Below are 21,892 nucleotides of genomic sequence, written 5' to 3' on the forward strand. Positions count from 1 at the left end.
TGGTCTGGGGGGTTTAGGTTAGTAAGAGCGGTTGTGGTGTGGTCTGGGGGGTTTAGGTTAGTAAGAGCGGTTGTGGTGTGGTCTGGGGGGTTTGGGTTAGTAAGCGCGGTTGTGGTGTGGTCTGGGTTAGTAAGAGCGGTTGTGGTGTGGTCTGGGGGGGTTTGGGTTAGTATGAGCGGTTGTGGTGTGGTCTGGGGGGTTTGGGTTAGTAAGAGCGGTTGTGGTGTGGTCTGGGGGGTTTGGTTTAGTAAGAGCGGCTGTGGTGTGGTCTGGGGGGTTTGGGTTAGTAAGAGCGGTTGTGGTGTGGTCTGGGGGGTTTGGGTTAGTAAGAGCGGTTGTGGTGTGGTCTGGGGGGTTTGGGTTAGTAAGAGCGGCTGTGGTGTGGTCTGGGGGTTTGGGTTAGTAAGAGCGGCTGTGGTGTGGTCTGGGGGTTTGGGTTAGTAAGAGCGGTTGTGATGTGGTCTGGGGGTTTGGGTTAGTAAGAGCGGTTGTGGTGTGGTCTGGGGGTTTGGGTTAGTAAGAGCGGTTGTGGTGTGGTCTGGGGGGTTTGGGTTAGTAAGAGCTGTTGTGGTGTGGTTTGGGGGGTTTGGGTTAGTAAGAGCGGTTGTGGTGTGGTCTGGGGGTTTGGGTTAGTAAGAGCGGTTGTGGTGTGGTCTGGGGGGTTTGGGTTAGTAAGAGCGGTTGTGGTGTGGTCTGGGGGGTTTGGGTTAGTAAGAGCGGTTGTGGTGTGGTCTGGGAGGTTTGGGTTAGTAAGAGCGGTTGTGGTGTGGTCTGGGGGGTTTGGGTTAGTAAGAGCGGTTGTGGTGTGGTCTGGGGGGTTTGGGTTAGTAAGAGCGGTTGTGGTGTGGTCTGGGGGTTTGGGTTAGTAAGAGCGTTTGTGGTGTGGTCTGGGGGTTTGGGTTAGTAAGAGCGGTTGTGGTGTGGTCTGGGGGGTTTGGGTTAGTAAGAGCGTTTGTGGTGTGGTCTGCGGGGTTTGGGTTAGTAAGAGCGGTTGTGGTGTGGTCTGGGGGATTTGGGTTAGTAAGAGCGGTTGTGGTGTGGTCTGGGGGTTTGGATTAGTAAGAGCGGTTGTGGTGTGGTCTGGGGTTTGGGTTAGTAAGAGCGGTTGTGGTGTGGTCTGGGGGTTTGGGTTAGTAAGAGCGGTTGTGGTGTGGTCTGGTGGGTTTGGGTTAGTAAGAGTGGTTGTGGTGTGGTCTGGGGGTTTGGGTTAGTAAGAGCGGTTGTGGTGTGGTCTGGGGGGTTTGGGTTAGTAAGAGCGGTTGTGGTGTGGTCTGGGGGTTTGGTTAGTAAGAGCGGTTGTGGTGTGGTCTGGGGGGTTTGGGTTAGTAAGAGTGGTTGTGGTGTGACTCACCTTGCGTTGCTCTCTGAGATGTGCAGCTTCTTTAGGATGGTTGAAACGGAATATAGTCACTCTACCTAGCTGGATTACTGCACCTGAAACCAACCAGACACAGAGACAAACATGCTCAATGTAAATGGCACATGAGTTATTATACCGTGAACAAAGTTTTACATCGATGGTTGGTTTCCTGGACACAGATCAAGCTTAGTCCTGGACTAAAGAGAATCTCTTTTGAAATAGCTTTTTAGTCCAGGACTAAGCTTGATCGGTGTCTGGGAAACCAGCCATGAGTTGAGTGCTATGGCAGTGGATGGTTGGTAATTGGAACATTATTAAAAGCTGATAGTGAGTTCAGTTTTAGTGGGAGGCACACAACACATCTCTCCCAAATGTTGTTAAGATTAAAGTGCTGCCTCTTCACCTCTTCTCATGGTATCCACTTCAAATTCCTGCATTCTGTCTACCTCTGAAGCATTCAGTGTTACCAGTCAGGAGTGGCTGTGAACCACGCTCCCATCCCTTCTCCACAGGGCAGATGACATTTCTTTTACTAAACATTTGAGGGTGAGAGGCCTTGTAAAAAGCCCTGAACAAAGCTCCAGGCCTCTCCGGTCAATTGGCAGATGGTGGTGATAGCAGAGTGGGTTCTGAAGTAGAGACCAGGATCAACCTTTACAGAAGTGGGAATAGAGCCAGCCAGGCAGGCAGAGAGCTGAAGAGCTAACTTTGGCCCCAATAGAAAAAAACACTATTCAGTTAGCTCTGCCAGGTCTGTCTGCAAGCTTTTTTTTCTTCCATCGTAGCCTCGCTTACACCAACCCGCTCTGACTCAGAAATATAAAGAACAGCTGTGAGTGTGTGTGTGTGTGTGTGTGTGTGTGTGTGTGTGTGTGTGTGTGTGTGTGTGTGTGTGTGTGTGTGTGTGTGTGTGTGTGTGTGTGTGTGTGAGAGAGGATATAGAGGAGAAAGAGTGAGAGTCCCAGCACCCCACATCAAAAGGTCCCTGCCACTACTCCTTCATAGCCATTTCAAATTGACCCAAAAGTCCCCCCGAAGCAACTGCATCTCAGGCCATTTTCTACACAACAAATGACAGTAATTTCTGCTCCTGTTGCAGCTCAGGTGCATTGTCACTCGTCAGAAGCCATTAATCAAAGCAAGATTAGTATTTTATGCACAAAAAGAAGGAGAGAGAGCGTGCCTATGAGAAAGAGAGGAGACCTGGAGAAAATCTTATAAGTGTGAGCCTGCTAGATATATAAGCCTCCAATATCAGCCTCTATTCCATGGCTTTACAACACATCCTAGAGTTTTTCTAGCCTATTACCTTCGGTAAATCACCCAGCCGGGGTCTTGACGAAAGCCAATCATGTCAGAGAGATTGTGTACTTCATGGCAATGTATTCACTTTACCACGGCAAAGGACTGAGAAAATGAGTAAAACTTTTTCTATTTATTTGTCAAGTTGCCTGAAAGTTAAGAGTTGTGTTGTCTAGTCCCAAAGTAAGAAGGGGAAAGATGGTCTCCAAAGTTGGAGCAGCCATTACAGGTTTAGCATTGAAAGAGAGGTGTGCCGGTTTAGATTATAGGTACAACTGTCCCAGTGCCCCGGTTAGAGGACGTAAATGACCAGTCACAAAGTTTGTCCCTAACTCCCAGGGTCAGAGAGAGGATTTTGTACACATTATCTTGCAGAGTCTCCACACACACACACACACACACACACACACACACACACACACACACACACACACACACACACACACACACACACACACACACACACACACACACACACACACACACACACACACACACACATCATTACCCTGTGTCAGCTGACAGGGCTGGGTCGTCTCCCGTCTGTTGACAGAGCACAGCGCCCCCGTCTGGGGGATCAGAGTCACAACTCCATCACGGTTCTCAAACACACAGTGTTCCTCCAGGAGACCAGCACCATGGAGTACTGCATGGTGGGAGACAGGGTTAGGGGTCAAAATTCAAAAGCTGTGTTCCTCCTGCAGACCAATACCATGGAGCACTGCAGGGAATAAAGGGAGGGAAGTGGTCAGAGGTTGATGTAGAAAAAGCATGAGTTTAAGGGGGTCAGTTAAGGTGAGGCTCAGAATCACTTATCTTGATCATATAATGAGCAAAAAAAAATGAGTGCCTAATGCTCTGGAATAACACTAAACTCACATGAACCCAAAGCAACAACCCACAGCAGATATCCTGTCTGCCTACTGACTCACCAATATCCGGATTGGGTGAAGCCTCGTCTCGACCCACCAGCGTCCTGCCCTCCTGCAATCAGATCACAAGGCCAATGTCATTAGGTCTGCCTGATCGTAAGCTGATTTGCTCACGGGAGAATCCAAATCTAAGGCTGCATCCCAAACGGCATCCTATTCCCTATATAGTGCACTACTATGGCCCTGGTCAAAAGGAGTGCACTTTAAAGGGAAGAGGGTGACATTTGGGATGTAGACTAAGAGACCAGTTGTGGATAAACTAATATGGATTTTCCACATTTAGCAGTAGTTTTAAAACAAGCTACATTATTGGCTAGCACCACAGACCCATTGAGAAAGTACACTGAGTGTACAAAACATTAGGAACACCTGCAATGACAGACTGAACAGGGGTCACTTGTTAAATCCACTTCAATCAGTGTAGATGAAGGAAAGGACAAGAGGTTAAAGGATTTTTAAGCCGTGAAACAATTGAGACATGGATTGTGTATCTGTGCCATTCAGTGGGTGAATGGGCAAGAAAACATATTTAAGTGCCTTTGAATGGGCTATGGTAGTAGATGCCAGGCACACCGGTTTGTGTCAAGAACTGCAATGCTGCTGGGTTTTTCACGCTCAACAGTTTCTCGTGTCTATGAAGAATGGTCCACCACCCAAAGGACATCCAGCCAATGACAACTGTGGGAAGCATTGCAGTAAACATGGGCCAGCATCCCTGTGGAATGCTTTTGACACCTTGTAGAGTCCATGCCCTGACAAATTGGGGCTGTTGTGAAGGCACAAGGGAGTGCAATTCAACATTTGGAAGGTGTTCATAAAATGTTATATACTCAGTGTATACAGTATACTCTATATACAGTGGGGAGAACAAGTATTTGATACACCGCCGATTTTGCAGGTTTTCCTACTTACAAACCATGTAGAGGTCTGTAATTTTTATCATAGGTACACTTCAACTGTGAGACAGAATCTAAAACATCTAAAAAATCCAGAAAATCACATTGTATGATTTTTAAGTAATTAATTAGCATTTTATTGCATGACATAAGTATTTGATACATCAGAAAAGCAGAACTTAATATTTGGTACAGAAACATTTGTTTGCAATTACAGAGATCAAACCTTTCCTGAAGTTCTTGACCAGATTTGCACACACTGCAGCAGGGATTTTGGTCCACTCCTCCATACAGACCATCTCCAGATCCTTCAGGTTTCGGGGCTGTCGCTGGGCAATACGGACTTTCAGCTCCCTCCAAAGATGTTCTACTGGGTTCAGGTCTGGAGACTGGCTAGGCCACTCCAGGACCTTGAGATGCTTCTTACGGAGTCACTCCTTAGTTGCCCTGGCTGTGTGTTTCGGGTCATTGTCATGCTGGAAGACCCAGCCACAAACCATCTTAAATGCTCTTACTGAGGGAAGGTTGTTGGCCAAGATCTCGGGATACATGGCCCCATCCATCCTCCCCTCAATACGGTGCAGTCGTCCACCAAAGAATGATGTTTCCACCTCCATGCTTCACGGTTGGGATGGTGTTCTTGGGGTTGTACTCATCCTTCTTCTTCCTCCAAACACAGCGAGTGGAGACCAAAAAGCTCTATTTTAGACCAAAAAGCTCTATTTTTGTCTCATCAGACCACATGACCTTCTCCCATTCCTCTTCTGAATCATCCAGATGGTCATTGGCAAACTTCAGACGGGCCTGGACATGCACTGGCTTGAGCAGGGGGACCTTGCGTGCGCTGCAGGATTTTAATCCATGACGGCATAGTGTGTTACTAATGGTTTTCTTTGAGACTGTGGTCCCAGCTCTCTTCAGGTAATTGACCAGGTCCTGCCGTGTAGTTCTGGGCTGATCCCTCACCTTCTTCATGATCATTGATGCCCCACGAGGTGACATCTTGCATGGAGCCCCATACTGATGGTGATTGACCGTCATCTTGAACTTCTTCCATTTTCTAATAATTGCGCCAACAGTTGTCTTCTCACCAAGCTGCTTGCCTATTGTCCTGTAGCCCATCCCAGCCTTGTGCAGGTCTACAATTATATCCCTGATTTTATCTTACTGGTTGGTAGGTGATCAAATACTTATGTCATGCAATAAAATGCAAATTAATGACTTATAAATCATACAATGTGATTTTCTGGATTTTTGTTTTAGATTCAGTCTCTTACAGTTGAAGTGTACCTATGATAAAAAATTACAGACCTCTACATGCTTTGTAAGTAGGAAAAGCTGCAAAACCGGCAGTGTATCGAATACTTGTTCTCCCCACTGTATGTATTTGTCTTACTCACTTTTAAATGATAGAGAATGATGCCAGTGCTGAGAAGATCATCATCGATGCCGATTAAGTGAGGTAGTTTGGAGTCCATGACCACGCCTATACCCTGCTTCCTCAGAGCTACAGTCTCCTCCTATATAGTAGCAGACACAGAACAGGGTAGTACTACTATTATGATAACATGTTAACCCAGCATTACACCTATGCCCTGCGTCCTCAGAGCTACAGTCCCCTATATAGCAGGAGATTAATAGACAGGTGAGGTAAGTCCAACACTGTCGTCTCATACACACCAACATTCGAAGGTTTGGGATCACTTAGAAATGTCCATGTTTTTGAAAAGCACATTTGTCCATTACAACATCATCAAATTGATCAGAAATACAGTGTAGACATTGTTATTGTTGTAAATGACTATTGTAGCTGGAAACTGATTATTTCTATGGAATATCTACATAGGTGTACAGAGGCCCATTATCAGCAACCATCACTCCTGTGATTCAATGGCACGTTGTGTTAGCTAATCCAAGTTAATCATTTTAAGGCTAATTGATCATTAGAAAACCCTTTTGCAATCATGTTAGCACAGCTGAAAACTGTTGTACTGATTAAAGAAGCAATAAAACTGGCCTTTATTTTTTATAATTATTTTTTATAATAGCCTTTATCAAGAAATAAAGGCTATTCCATGCGAGAAGTTCTTTCAAAAACAAGGACATTTCTAAGTGACTCCAAACTTTTGAACGGTAGTGTCACACAGACAGTCATTGTCACGCCTTGGTCTTAGTATTTTGTGTTTTCGTTTATTATTTGGTCAGGCCAGGGTGTGACATGGGTTTATTTTGTTGTATTTCGTATTGGGGTTTTGTAATTATTGGGATTGCGGCTGAGTAGGGGTGTTGTATAGGCTTGGCTGCCTGAGGCGGTTCTCAGAGTCAGGTGATTCTCGTTGTCTCTGATTGGGAACCGTATTTAGGTAGCCGGGGTTTCGCTTTGTATTTTGTGGGTGATTGTTCCTGTCTCTGTGTAGTGTTCACCAGATAGGTTTCTCGTTCCGTTTGTTGTTTTTGGATTTATTAGTTATTTCATGTATCGTTCCGTTTTTCTTCATTAGAGACATGAGTAACCACCACGCTGCATTTCGGTCCGACTCTCTTTCTACAAAACGAAAAACGCCGTTACAGAATCACCCACCTCACACGGACCGAGTGGCGTGGTAACAGGCAGCGACAGCATGAGCAGCGAAAGGAGGACGAATTATTCGGAGAATGAACATGGGAGGACGTTATGGACAGTGGAGGTATGGAGTATACTACGTGGGAAGAAATAGACAGGTGGGCGGTCGACCCAGAGAGAGTGCCGGAGCCCGCCTGGGATTCGCTGGAGCAGTGCGAAGAGGGCTATAGGAGAATGGAGTCGAAGAGAAAGACACGGCAGCGCAGAAAGAAACCCGAAAGTCACCCCCAAAAATGTATTGGGGGCTCAGGGAGAGTGTGGCAGAGTCAAGGTTCAGACCTGAGCCAACTCTCCCTGTTAATTGTGAGGAGCAGCGATCAAAGGACTTCTGGACTTGGGAGGAGATATTAGACGGAAAAGGACCCTGGGCTCAGCCGGGAGAATATCGCCGTCCCAAGGAAGAACTAGAGGCGGCTAAAGCGGAGAGGCGCTGGTATGAGGAGGCAGCACGGCGACGCGGATGGAAGCCCGAAAAGCAGCCCAAAAAAATTATTGGGGGGGGGGCTTACAGGGAGTATGGTTATGCCAGGTAGGAGACCTGCGCAAACTCCCTGTGCTTACCGGGGGGCTAGAGAGACCGGGCAGGCACCGTGTTATGCTATGGAGCGCACGGTGCATAGCCCGGTGCGGTTCATACCAGCCCTTCGTATTGGCCGGGCTAGAGTGGGCATCGAGCCAGGTAAGTTTGGGCAGGCTCGGTGCTCAAGAGCTCCAGTGCGCCTGCACGGTCCGGTCTATCCAGAGACACCTCCACACACCAGTCCTCCGGTAGCAGCTCCCAGCACCAGGCTTCCTGTGCGTGTCCTCGCTCCAGTATCACCAGTGCCAGCACCACGCATCAGGCCTACAGTGCGCCTCGCCTCTCCTGTCAGAGTCTCCTGTCTGTTCAGCGCAATCAGAGCCTTCCTTCCCTCCTGCGCTGTCGGAGTCTCCCGCATGTTCAGCGCTATCAGAGCCTTCCTCCTCTACAGCGCTGCTGGAGTTTCCTGTCTGTTCAGCGCTATCAGAGCCTTTCTCCTCTCCTGCGCTGTCGGAGTCTCCCGCCTGTTCAGCGCTATCAGAGCCTTCCTCCTCTGCAGCGCTGCCGGAGCCTCCTGCCTGTTCGGAGCAGCCAGAGCTGTCAGTCTGCATGAAGCAGCCAGAGCTGTCAGTCTGCATGAAGCAGCCAGAGCTGTCAGTCTGCATGAAGCAGCCAGAGCTGTCAGTCTGCATGAAGCAGCCAGAACAGTCAGTCTGCATGAAGCAGCCAGAGCTGTCAGTCTGCATGAAGCAGCCAGAGCTGTCAGTCTGCATGAAGCAGCCAGAGCTGTCAGTCTGCATGAAGCAGCCAGAGCTGTCAGTCTGCAAAGAGCTGTCGGTCTGCAAGGAGCTGTCGGTCTGCAAGGAGCTGTCGGTCTGCAAGGAGCTGTCGGTCTGCAGGGTGCTGTCAGCCTGCATGGAGCAGTCAGAGCTGTCAGTCTGCATGAGGCAGCCAGAGCTGTCAGTCTGCCTGAAGCAGCCAGAGCTGTCAGTCTGCCTGAAGCAGCCAGAGCTGTCAGTCTGCCTGAAGCAGCCAGAGCTGTCAGTCTGCCTGAAGCAGCCAGAGCTGTCAGTCTGCCTGAAGCAGCCAGAGCTGTCAGTCTGCCTGAAGCAGCCAGAGCTGTCAGTCTGCCTGAAGCAGCCAGAGCTGTCAGTCTGCCTGAAGCAGCCAGAGCTGTCAGTCTGCCTGAAGCAGCCAGAGCTGTCAGTCTGCAAAGAGCTGCCAGTCTGCATAGAGCAGCTAGATCCGCCAGTCAGCCATGATCTTCTAGATCTGCCAGTCAACCATGATCTTCTAGATCTGCCAGTCAACCAGAATCTTCCAGATCTGCCAGTCAACCAGAATCTTCCAGATCTGCCAGTCAACCAGAATCTTCCAGATCTGCTAGTCAACCAAAATCTTCCAGATCTGCTAGTCAACCAAAATCTTCCAGATCTGCTCGTCAACCAGAATCTTCCAGATCTGCTCGTCAACCAGAATCTTCCAGATCTGCCAGCCAGCATCTACCGGAGCCTACTACCTGCCTGAGCTTCATCTCAGTACTGGGCTTCCCCTCAGTCCCGAGCTGCCCCTCAGTCCCGAGCTGCCCCTCAGTCCCGAGCTGCCCCTCAGTCCCGAGCTGCCCCTCAGTTCAGTGGGGTTCTGGGTGAGGACTATTAGGCCATGGTCGGTGGCGAGGGTGGATTATCCCAGGACGCGAAGGGGAGGAACTATGACATTAATGGAGTGGGGTCCACGTCCCGAGCCGGAACCGCCACCATGGACAGACGCCCGGACCCTCCCTATGGTTTTGAGTTGCGTCCGGGAGTCCGCACCTTAGGGGGGGTTCTGTCACGCCTTGGTCTTAGTATTCTGTGTTTTCGTTTATTATTTGGTCAGGCCAGGGTGTGACATGGGTTTATTTTGTTGTATTTCGTATTGGGGTTTTGTAGTTATAAGGATTGCGCCTGAGTAGGGGTGTTGTATAGGCTTGGCTGCCTGAGGCGGTTCTCAATCAGAGTCAGGTGATTCTCGTAGTCTCTGATTGGGAACCATATTTAGGTAGCCTGGGTTTCACTGTGTATTTTTGTGGGTGATTGTTCCTGTCTCTGTGTAGTGTTCACCAGATAGGCTGTAATAGGTTTCTCGTTCCGTTTGTTGTTTTTGTATTTATTAGTTATTTCATGTATCGTTCCGTTTTTCTTCATTAGAGACATGAGTAACCACCACGCTGCATTTCGGTCCGACTCTCTTTCTACAAACGAAGAACGCCATTACAGTCATACATAGTCAAAAGACACATACAGCACACTTCTGTATATTTTAAAAGCGTTACATGGTCGCTGCCCATATCATTGCATAGTGCAGAAAATATACAAGAGTTCAGAGGCCTTGCTTTAACAAAGTTAACCATTTTCACTGTAGTGTTCAAAACGTCTTTCAAGTGGTCAGGAATTTCCTTGGCAGCAAGAGCCTCTCGGTGGATGCTGTAGTGTACCCAAGTGGCGTCAGGGAGCAACTGCTTGCACGTGCATTACCACTCCACTATTTTGTGGCTTTTGTGCCATCACAGTGCATATACCAACACATCTTGACCAGTCCATTTGATGTCACAAAGCTGTCCAGTACTTACAAAAATATCATCCTCCTGTTGTCCTGGTTTCCAGTGGTTTGCAGAAGAGGAGGTCTTCCTTAATTGATCCCCCATAAACGTAATGGGCATATACCAGGAGCCGTGTCAGGCCCGCCATGTCTGTTGACTCATCCAGCTGTAATGCATAGAATTCACTGGCTTGTACACAACACAGTAATTGTTTCAAAACATCTCCTGCCATGTCACTGATGCATCGTGAAACAGTGTTGTTTGATGAAGGCATTGTCTGTACAGTTTTTTGGGCCTTTTCCCCCACCATTGTCCCAGCCATATCCACGGCAGCAGGAAGAATGAAGACTTCCACAATAGTATGGGACTTGTCTGTCCTAGCCACTCGGTAGCTCCCCATATAAGACGCTTCTAGACCCTTCTCATTCATGGTATCTGTTGCTTTTATACGTCTTACTACTCAAAAGTCTTACATTTTCACTCAAACTTTGTGTCTTATTTTTCAACTTCGCATGTTTTGTTTCTAAATGTCTGTGCAAGAGTGAAGGTTTCATTGAGTTGAGAGATTACTTTTGCACATATAAAAAACTCACTGTGGCTGAGAAAAGGCACTGCTCCTAATATAAGTGAACCACAAATCAATGTAGTTCATCATATTTGCGCCTCTTCGATGGTCCAACGTCCCTGTCTGTTATTCGATGCTTTCCCGGGGAAGGGGGCAGTAGCTCTTCGGCTGCATCAGATTCACAACTGCCAGTGTCCATACTAGCTGGGCTAACAACAAATGTAGAATTACTGATGCTAGCATTGGATCTGCTCATGGAAGCAGAACGTATGTCGTCGGAACAGAATGAACAGCAGTTACGTTTGGCTACATACGATCCGTTAGTGGAATTCCCGCCAGAGACAGAGTTATATTTTGTATTGTATTATGTACTGTATATTATTCATTTTATTTGTGTTTCCTGTTTGGACCCCAGGAAGAGTAGACATTGCCTTGGCAGCGATTTTGTTACTCTAAGCACACCCTCAAAACCCTTTTCACCTCTTCTGAATATAAAGGTATAGCGTGCCTTCAGAAACTAACTAGGTATAGCGTGCCTTCAGAAACTAACTAGGTATAGCGTGCCTTCAGAAACTAACTAGGTATAGCGTGCCTTCAGAAACTAACTAGGTATAGCGTGCCTTCAGAAACTAACTAGGTATAGCGTGCCTTCAGAAACTAACTAGGTATAGCGTGCCTTCAGAAACTAACTAGGTATAGCGTGCCTTCAGAAACTAACTAGGTATAGCGTGCCTTCAGAAACTAACTAGGTATAGCGTGCCTTCAGAAAAAAACTAGGTATAGCGTGCCTTCAGAAACCAACTAGGTATAGCGTGCCTTCAGAAACCAACTAGGTATAGCGTGCCTTCAGAAACTACCCTTGATGTTTTCCACATTTTGTTGTGTTACAGCTTGAATTTAAAATTGATATATTGAGATTGTCACTGGACTACACAAAATACCCCATAATGTCAAAATGGAATTATGCTTTCAGAACAGTTTAAAAATGTATAAAAAATGAAAAGCTGAAATGTCTTGAGTCAATAAGCATTCAACCTATGTTATCGCAAGCCTAATTAAGTTAAGGAGTAAAGATTTGCTTAAGTCACATAAGTTGCATGGACTCACTGTGTTCAACATGATTTTTGAATGATTACCTGATCTCTGTACCCCACACATACAGACAATTGTAAGGTCCCTCAGTTGAGCAGTGAATTTCTAATAAAGATTCAACCAAAGACCATGGAGGTTTTCCAAGGGCACCTATTGATAGATGGGAAAAAATAAAAATACCAAAGCAAACAGTATATTAGTTTTAATTTGATGGTGTAGCACTACACCCAGTCACTAAAGATACAGGAGTCCTTCCTAACTCAGTTTTCGGAGAGGAAGGAATCTGCTCAGGGACTTCACCATGAGGCTAATGGTGACTTAAATACAGTTAAGAGTTTAATGGCTGTGATAGCAGAAAACTGAGGATGGAACAACATTGTTAGTCCACAATACTAGGAAAAGGGGGATACCTAGTCAGTTGTACAATGCATTCAACTGAAATTTGTCTTCCGTATTTAACCCAACACCTCTGAATCAGAGGTGCGGGGGGCTGCCATAATCGACATCCATGTCGGCAGCGTCCGGGGAACAGTGGGTAAACTGCCTTGCTCAGTGGCAGAATGACAGATTTTTACCTTGTCAGCTTGGGGATTCTATCCAGCAATCTTTCAGTTACTGGCCCAATGCTCTAACTACTAGGCTAATATCCTAAATGCATCCTGTTTGTAATAAGGCACTAAACTGCCCCAAAAAAGTGGCAAGTAAATGTACTTTATGTCCTGAATACAAAGCGTTATGTTTGTGGCAAATCCAACGTCACTGAGTACCACTTCATATTTCCAAGCATGGTGGTGACTGGAGCATGTTATGGGTATGCCCGTCATCAGGAAGGACTAGGGAGTTGTTTGTATTTTTATAAAAAATAATCAGAATAGAGCTAATCACAGGCAAAATCCTAGAGGAAAACTTAGTTCAGTCTACATTCCAACCGACACTGGGAGAAAAATTCACCTTTCAGCAGGACAGTAACCTAAAACAAGGCAAAAACAAAATACACTGGAGTTGCTTCCCAAGACAACATTGAATGTTCCTGAGTAGTCAAGTTAAAACTAACTTAATACGGCTTGAAAAGCTAAGGCAAAACCTGAAAATGGTTGTCTCGCAATGATCAATAACCAACTTAACAGAATGAAGAATTTTCCAGGTATGGAAAGCTCTTACAGAAAGACTCACAGCTTTAGTCTATCATGTACTGACTAAGGGGTGCGAATACTTGTGTAAATTAGATATTTCTGTACAAAAATGTCTAAAAACATGTTTTCAATGTCATTATGTGGTAGTGTGTAGATGGGTGAGAGAAACAATGTTTGCTATTTTGAATTCAGGTTGTAACACCACAATGTGGAATAAGTCAAGGGGCAGGAATACTTTCTGAAGGCACTGCATGTTGCCCTCCTAGTAATCAAATCGTATTTGTCACATGCGCCAAATACAACCTTACAGTGAAATGCTTACTTATAAGCCCTTTATATAACAAGTGATGCATTTTCTTTGCGCCAAATTATCTTTCAATGCACCATCTTCCCGAGGAAAGATTGGGTGAATATGAATCATTTTTTAACAATTTCATGGCCGTATCAACCATTTTCCTTTCTGAACATTTTTTATTTATTCACACAGAAACCTCCATGTCAAACACTGACTAATAGAAGGGTTTTTAACGTCCCTACGCCACACACGAGTCTGATTAATGCTACCCTATAGTGTGTGTGTGTGTGTGATGAATGCTGCCCTATAGTGCTGACATTCACATTACCGGCAGTCACACCCCCACGTTAGCCTTTGGTCGCATCAGAAACTCAAGTCAGCCTCAAATCAATGAATGTTCAGGTGGAAAAATCCATGCCGCTTGTCCAGAAATCCCTGCTAAATATGTATTTAATGCATTTTAGGTTTCTGCACGTCAGAAGAGGGTGATAAGAGGCAGGATAAATGGAATTGATCTGTGGAAGACATTTTTAAAGCTTTAGTACAGAGAGCTACAATTCTACATTTCCATCGGTGATCTGTCTGCTTCACTGCCCACAGTATGGGAGCTGGGCTAATGTCAGGAAACTATCCTGAGAGAGGGAGTCGACAGCCGTGTGTGTGTGTGTGTGTGTGTGTGTGTGTGTGTGTGTGTGTGTGTGTGTGTGTGTGTGTGTGTGTGTGTGTGTGTGTGTGTGTGTGTGTGTGTGTGTGTGTGTGTGTGTGTGTGTGTGTGTGTGTGTGTGTGTGTGTGTGTGTGTGTGTATTCTATAATAGAGGCTGAAAAACAAACAGAATTACAAGTCACCAGTGTTATGACTATTGACATTGATGAAATGGCACCAGACATTAAAAACAGAGCAGACTTCCCACCTTGGGTTCAAGGCTAAACGGCCTTTTCCTTCCAGTCAGTGGCTCCTGCTGAATAACAAACTAACTCCTTCAGTGTGTGTCTGTGTGTCTCATCTCCCAGTCCTGTCTCAGTGAAGTGACACAGTGCATTAATCTGCCAGGCTCCTCTCTTCACCTCTAATGAAGTCTGTGAAGGAACCCTTTAATTAACTACCAGCCTGGAAACACACTTCCCTGAGACAGGATGGGTAGATGAGATTCTCTTTCTTAGTCAGACCAAATCAGAGTATAGGGCCATGCCATATGCAGCATGATGCCACTCTCCATCCATTGATTGAGGCAGGTGGTGGACGTAATTATCTTTTGGGCAGGCTTGGGCACAAACACTCACACACACCTCATCTATCAGCCAGGCTTGGGCAGCATTTACACTCGCATTAAAATTTCACCCAACTGCAGATGATGGCTTTCATGCATTTGTGAGCACTTCCACTCAGAGTTTCTCTACTTCACTTTACATAAATTAAAAGTAACTCCACTGCAAGGTCAGCCTACCACCTGTCCATGAGAGCTCTGATGAGAGCTTCTATCCATCAGAGAGCTATGATGAGAAAACTAGTGAGTAAGATTTCCAATATATTTTATAAAATATGGCACAAACTTTAGTTAATCCGTCAGGAGCCCACACTACAACACATCAATAAAACGTCCTCCCACAGAGATAGCAGAGGGCAGTAGGCCATCTCAAAATGAAACAGTATTGTGGTAACTTGGGGGGGATATCTCTCCAAAAGAAGTTGAAATTAAGTTCACACATCACAGATATTTGCATTATTGGGTTTTATATTTAGGAGTTGCAACAAAATGCTTGAGGCTTTGAGAGCAAACATTGCATTATTAAAATGTCACCCAACTGCAGATGTCTTTAAAGCTAGACTCCATAATGGTGAAACTGACATGTCCGTTCGCGATATTTAAACAAAAAGGTTACTGCTAGCGCTGTTGTTTTTACACCTCCAACATCATTGCACACACACACACACACACACACACACACACACACACACACACACACACACACACACACACACACACACACACACACACACACACACACACACACACACACACACACACACACACACACACACACACACACACACACACACACACACAAGCATATGTACTGCAACAACAAAAAAACAAAAAATGACGATGTGCAACGCTCCCCAGCTCTGCTTCGGCAACAAAACAATAATTGCCGTGGGACGGACAGTTGCCCCGTATACCCTACATACAGATTCCATCTTTAAATGGGTTTCTGAGCATCTCCAGACACCTAGGAGTTTCCCTACTTTACTCTACATATCAAACAAACAAACTACACAGTTGGACAGCAACGCACCTGTCCAGCTTGCAAGAAAGTCACCAGTCTGTCCAGCTCACGTACAGAAACCCATACTGAAACACTTCAATAAAAAAAAAGCACAAGACTTCTCCATTCGGGGCAGGTCTAAGGGAAGTCGCCAAAGACATTAGAATGAAGCTCATAGATTACATATCTAGGCATTAATGGGATTTACTGTGGACTTGATTGAAGTTAAGGGCTCAAAAACAGCAGCAACTTGAATGCTTATTGATTTCCACTGCGAGTCAAGTCGAGTCAAGCCATCTGAAATTGAGCTCTATCGCTCATGTAAAGGTTATAGATAGAACAATCACATAGGCCTTGATGTATCATTTGAGATGACCTAACTGCTGACAGGGTGGATACTAGAATGTCATGGAATCCCTTAATGATTAAATATAATGTAGAAATAACAGACCAAAGACAATGGCGGAATAACCGAAGACAGTCTGTGGGGATAACCCAGATGTAGTACTGAGCGAGCGATTAGTGCTTTTTGTGGTTGGTTCGACTATCAAAAACAATCATGGTTTTTCGATCTAGATTATTTGGTAAATGCTGTAAGAGAATAAAAAAATATATTTAAATAAATGTCCGATGGTAGTGAATGCCCATTACTGTCTATCACTTACCAGTATTACCAGTATTTTATTCACATTACTTTCCTAAAATATTTAATGTTGTGTATATTACATTTGTTTTATTTGAAGACTTTTCATTCCAAGTTATAATCTCATCTCTTTAGAGCTGCTGCGTATGCTCTGACAGAAATCACAATTTTGTAGTTCTTCAAAATCACTTTGATCATGTATTTTCAGGTAGAGATTAGATACCTCACGAAGCAACAGCAGCTCTATCTAGATCTCCTCACGATCGATCACGGATTACTGTCTCTTCTGTAGCAGGCGTATGGTCTTTTGAAACACAGACCGGACAAGTAGATGCGCAATGTAGTTAATTACCATTTTGTATGGGGTAAACTACGTAGAATATTAGCCTGATGGAAACTACAACTCCCTACTACATTGCATCTTCAGGCTGGAAGTGATTTCTCTCTAGAGAAACTGTGCGATGTGTGCTTTGAGCTGACAGAAAAGAAATCAGAAAGAAATGGAACTCAACTAGTTGTTTAAAAACTGAAAATATATAATAATAAATAAATATATATATACACACACAATATAGGGAATAGGGTGCCATTTGGGAGTATCAGAAACCGATGTTTACATGTATTAATCTCTACTGTCCGATGTGCTCAACATAGCACGATCAAAAGGAGTCTGATGACACAGACAGACACACAGAGAGCGAGACACACACACACACACACACACACACACACACACACACACACACACACACACACACACACACACACACACACACACACACACACACACACAGAGACATTCATCCAACCCAAGTAACAGTTCCGTTGGCACTGGCTCTCACGACAATATAAAACTTCCAGAAAGTAACAGTTTCCCTTTCCGCAAATCAAGAGGGCAAAGCTCCTCATATTTTTGCATCATGTTCTTCATTCCAAGAGTGTGTCCCAAATGCTACCCTATTCCGTATATAGTGCACTTTTTAAACTAAAGTAGGGCACGATATAGGGGATAGGGACGTTTGGGACGCTACCAACACTACAAGAACAGGTTTGCAATCATCTGCGCCACCTCTCCCCAAACATGTGCAGGTACATCCTGCAATCTTGTGTGTGCATGTGTGAAAGGATACAGCAGGAAATGAGAACATTTTGGCATCTTTCTCCCTCCACCTCTTCCCTACTTCCCTCCAAGAGGCTGCCTTTCCCACAAACCCTGCAACCAATCTTTGACTGCGTCCCAAATGCCACCCCATTCCCTATTTAGTGCACTACTTATGACCATAAGTCAAAAGTTGTGCCATATTCTTTCATATATAGAAAGAGAGCAGTGTAAACACAAGGTTAATGCCATTTCTCAGGTAGATTTAGGAGCCTAATATTTTTTATTTTACCTTTATTTAACCAGGTTAACCAGTTAAGAACAAATTCTTATTTTCAATGACGGCCTGGGAACAGTGGGTTAACTGCCTGTTCAGGGGCAGAACGACAGATTTGTACCTTGTCAGCTCGGGGGTTTGAACTCGCAACCTTCCGGTTACTAGTCCAACGCTCTAACCACTAGGCTACCCTGCCGCCCATGGTGGGAGTCTCATAGCCTTTCCCTTTCAGGGAGAAGCGAAGCAGCTCTCATCAACAGAATTAACCCATCTCCACACACACACACACACACACACACACACACACACACACACACACACACACACACACACACACACACACACACACACACACACACACACACACACACACACACACACACACACACACACACACACACACACACACACACACACACACACACACACACACACACACACACACACTATAGCCACTAATACCTCCCCTGCATTCCACACCGTACCCCTGGCTCCATGGCTGGTTCTACCACTCGTCACCCTGCACAGAATTCAAAAATAGCGGAAGACAAAATGTCAAATCCATAAAGCTGTTCATCAAACACTTATCATTATGGCAACATCAGTATGCCTGCCGCTTGCCAGTACAGTGGCCTTTCAGACCGGGTGTCACAGGGTGTCGTGCTGAACGTTTAACATGGAAAAACACGGACATACCAGTGTGTGCACACTTGCGCAGTACCAGTCAAAAGTTGACACACCTACTCATTCAAGGGTTTTGTTGTGAAGAGGGCACGATAAAACCTAATCCTGCTCAGAACTGAAAACATTTGGCATGAGTCCTCAGATCCTCAAAAGGTTCTTACAGCTGCACCATCGAGAGCATCCTGACTGGTTGCATCCCTGCCTGGTATGGCAACTTCTCGGCCTCCGACCGCAAGGCACTACAGAGGGTAGTGCGTACGGCACAGTACACCACTGGGGCCAAGCTTCCTGCCATCCAGGACCTTTGTACCAGGCGGTGCCAGAGGAAGGCCCTACAAATTGTCAAAGACTCCAGCCACCCTAGTCAGACTGTTCTTTTTGCTACCGCACGGCAAGCGGTACTGGAGCGCCAAATCTAGGTATAAGAGGCTTCTAAACAGCTTCCTCCCCCAAGACAAAAGATTCCTGAACATCTAATCAAATGGCCACCAAGACTATTTGCATTGCCTTCTCTACCTCTCACAAAGACAACGGTTGGAACCAAAAATCTCAAATTTTGACTCAAAAGGACAGATTTCCCCCGGTCTAATGTCCAAGTCTCTTTATCTTATTGATGTCCTTTAGTAGTGGTTTCCTTGCAGCAATTCAACCATGAAGGCCTGATTCACGCAGTCTCCTCTGAACTTTTGACTGGTACTGTGTGCATTCAGATGGGTCGTGTATATTCAAGGACACGGGCATTTTTACATTGTTGAAGGGAAATGCTTCCCAACTCCTGCACCCAAAGGGGTGCACATATTCCCTACCCTGGCCCCCACCCAACCCAAATGAGAAGTTTGATGGGTCCCAAGGACCAGGATCAAGAAGCACAACTCCGAGGTATAGACAGGTATGGTAACAGATTCTTAGCGGAACCAATCCATCCACACATAATGGATGCAAATCAAATCTAAAATTAAAACAACAAAGGCAACAGCATCAGTAAGCCATACAAATATACAAGTCAAAAAGGAGGGTCTGGCCATTGTATGTCTATAAACGATCCACAGGTGGAATGAAATACATATTTTATAGTTTTTAAAAAAGTGAACAAAATCATGCAGTCTTCGACTGTGCAATGGAGGGTGGACGCTGTTCCACTCGAACTATACATCTTTTGGCGAGAATCAGTGGAGGCTCCTCAGTAAACCATCCTCAGTGAATTGCATAAAATGTGAAACATTTTCAAAAGTTAACCGTTTTAGATGGAACTATACTAAATATATTCACATCATTAAATAACTGATTCAAAACACACTGTTTGGCAATGTAGGTCTAAAGTAGCCTCATCAGCACTCTGTAGGGTAGCACCATGGTGTAGCCAGAGGACAGCTAGCTTCTGTCCTCCTCTGGGTACATTGACTTCAATACAAAAAACCTAGGAGGCTCATAGTTCTCACCATCTTCCATAGACGTACACAGTAATTATGACAACTCCGGAGTACATCCTCCAACCTATCAGAGCTCCTGCAGAGAACAAAGGATCAGAGAAGGAATCTAGTAATGAAAAGCACAAGCTACAGCTAGCTAGAACTGCAGTGCATAACATGTGGTTTGAAGTTGATTCAGAGAAAGACAATAGTTTAACAAATTAATGTCTAAGAAGCAAGAGAGCGAGCTAGCTATGTGTTTGTATTTTTTTTTTAAACTTTCACTTAGCTAGCAATGCAGCTAGCTAGTTTAGCCTACTCATAACACCCGGTTCAAAACAAAGAGGGATGCTATGTTAGCTAGCTGGCTAATTTATTGTTACCGGGGCCCGCAATTGTAACTGCTAACATGCTTGCTGTACACAGTAGTGCATGATTGGGTTACAGCTGTTGTATTGTGCACTGAAGTCAACAAGCAAAGAGGAAAGGTGAGAGGAAGAGCGAGCATAGACGGAAAAAGGAATTATATATACAATGAGCAAAGTGAATGCGGTTTATATGTGGCTGCTAGTTATGTGTAATCAAGGGTGTGTACGTAACAGTATAAATTTAGTCCATCCCCTCGCCCCTACCCAGGCTCGAACCAGGGACCCTCTGCACACATAGACAACTGACACCCACAAAGCATCATTACCCATCGCTCCACAAATGTCACGGCCCTTGCAGAGCAAGGGGAACCACTACTTCAAGGTCTCAGAGCAAGTGACGTCACCAATTGAAACGCTATTAGCGCGCACCACAGCAAACAAGCTAGCCATTTCACATCAGTTACATGTACAACAGCTGTCTGTGACTAGGTGAAAAAAAAATAGAAAAAAAACCTTTCATACCATAACCGCTACACCAAGCCTGCATCGTTTTCACCATATTGTAGCGACCCGCACAGACAGCTGTGTGTTATGTGTTAGGCTAGGAGGTGGTTGTGTTGTACTGACCAGTACCTGGTGTTCGCGGGGTCCGACATGTCAATCAACCTGCTATCTGCCAATCACGGGAATGCCTGGAATGTTCTGATGCCGGGCATCCTGGTGGTTGGCGGAGTGGCGTGGAGGGGGGTTGGGCAGGGGGGTGGAGCATTGGAAGTTAAGACCAGGTTCAGCCTTTGTTCTCTCTCTCTTACGTCTGGGCTTCGCAAGAGAAGGTCACGTTTGGCTTGTGGGTTATCTGTCATCTATTTGGCGTGTGCTACGGCCCAAACAGTAGCCTGTGTAAAGTTGGTTTAATAAACCGTCAATTCGCAAACTCAAGCCTCTGTCTGGACAATTGTTCATTTATGATCTAGCCAGGTCATTACAATATTAACGTCAGTCAACATGGCTACTAGAACTAATGCGTTGACCAAATCATGCCGTAAATTAATAAAACCAAAAGCTTACTTTGACTTGGAAGAGTTTCAATGTTGGATAGCCAAAGCCAGCTAGCTAAAATAGCATCCCTCTCTGTTTGAACCTGGTGTTTGAGTAGGCTAAACTAGCTAGCTGCATTGCAAGCTAAGTGAAATATATATATATAGTTGAAGTCAGAAGTTTACATACTCCTTAGCCAAATACATTTAAACTCAGTTTTTCACAATTCCTGACATTTAATCCTAGTAAAATTACCTGTCTTTGGTCAGTTAGGATCACCACTTTATTTTAAGAATGTGAAATGTCAGAATAATACTAAACAGAATTATTTATTTCAGCTTTTATTTCTTTCACCACATTCAGTGTGTCAGAAGATACACTCAAATTAGTATTTGGTAGCATTGCCTTTAAATTGTTTAACTTGGGTCAAATGTTTTGGGTAGCCTTCCACAAGCTTCCCACAATAAGTCGGGTGAATTTTGGCCCATTCCTCCTGACAGAGCTGGTGTAACAGCCAGGTTTGTAGGCCTCCTTGCTCGCACACATTTTTTTCAGTTGTGCCCACACATTTTCTCTATTGGAGCTTTGTGACGGCTACTCCAATACCTTTACTTTGTTGTCCTTAAGCCATTTTGCCACAACTTTGGAAGTATGCTTGTGGTCATTGTCCATTTGGAAGTCCCATTTGCGACCAAGCATCAACTTCATGAATGATTTCTTGCGATGTTGCTTCAATATATCCAACTAATTTTCCTCTCTCATGATGCCATCTATTTTGTGATGTTCACCAGTCCCTCCTGCAGCATAGC

General features: G+C 45.2%; 1 pseudogene; it reads right to left on the reverse strand.

The window, feature by feature from the left end:
* The window catches only part of LOC118374072 (kinesin-like protein KIF16B), a 70,678-nt pseudogene that overhangs the window by 18,545 nt on the left and 30,241 nt on the right, over positions 1 to 21,892 (reverse strand).

Source organism: Oncorhynchus keta, chromosome 2 (genome assembly GCF_023373465.1).
Source record: "Oncorhynchus keta strain PuntledgeMale-10-30-2019 chromosome 2, Oket_V2, whole genome shotgun sequence".
NCBI lineage: Eukaryota > Metazoa > Chordata > Actinopteri > Salmoniformes > Salmonidae > Oncorhynchus > Oncorhynchus keta.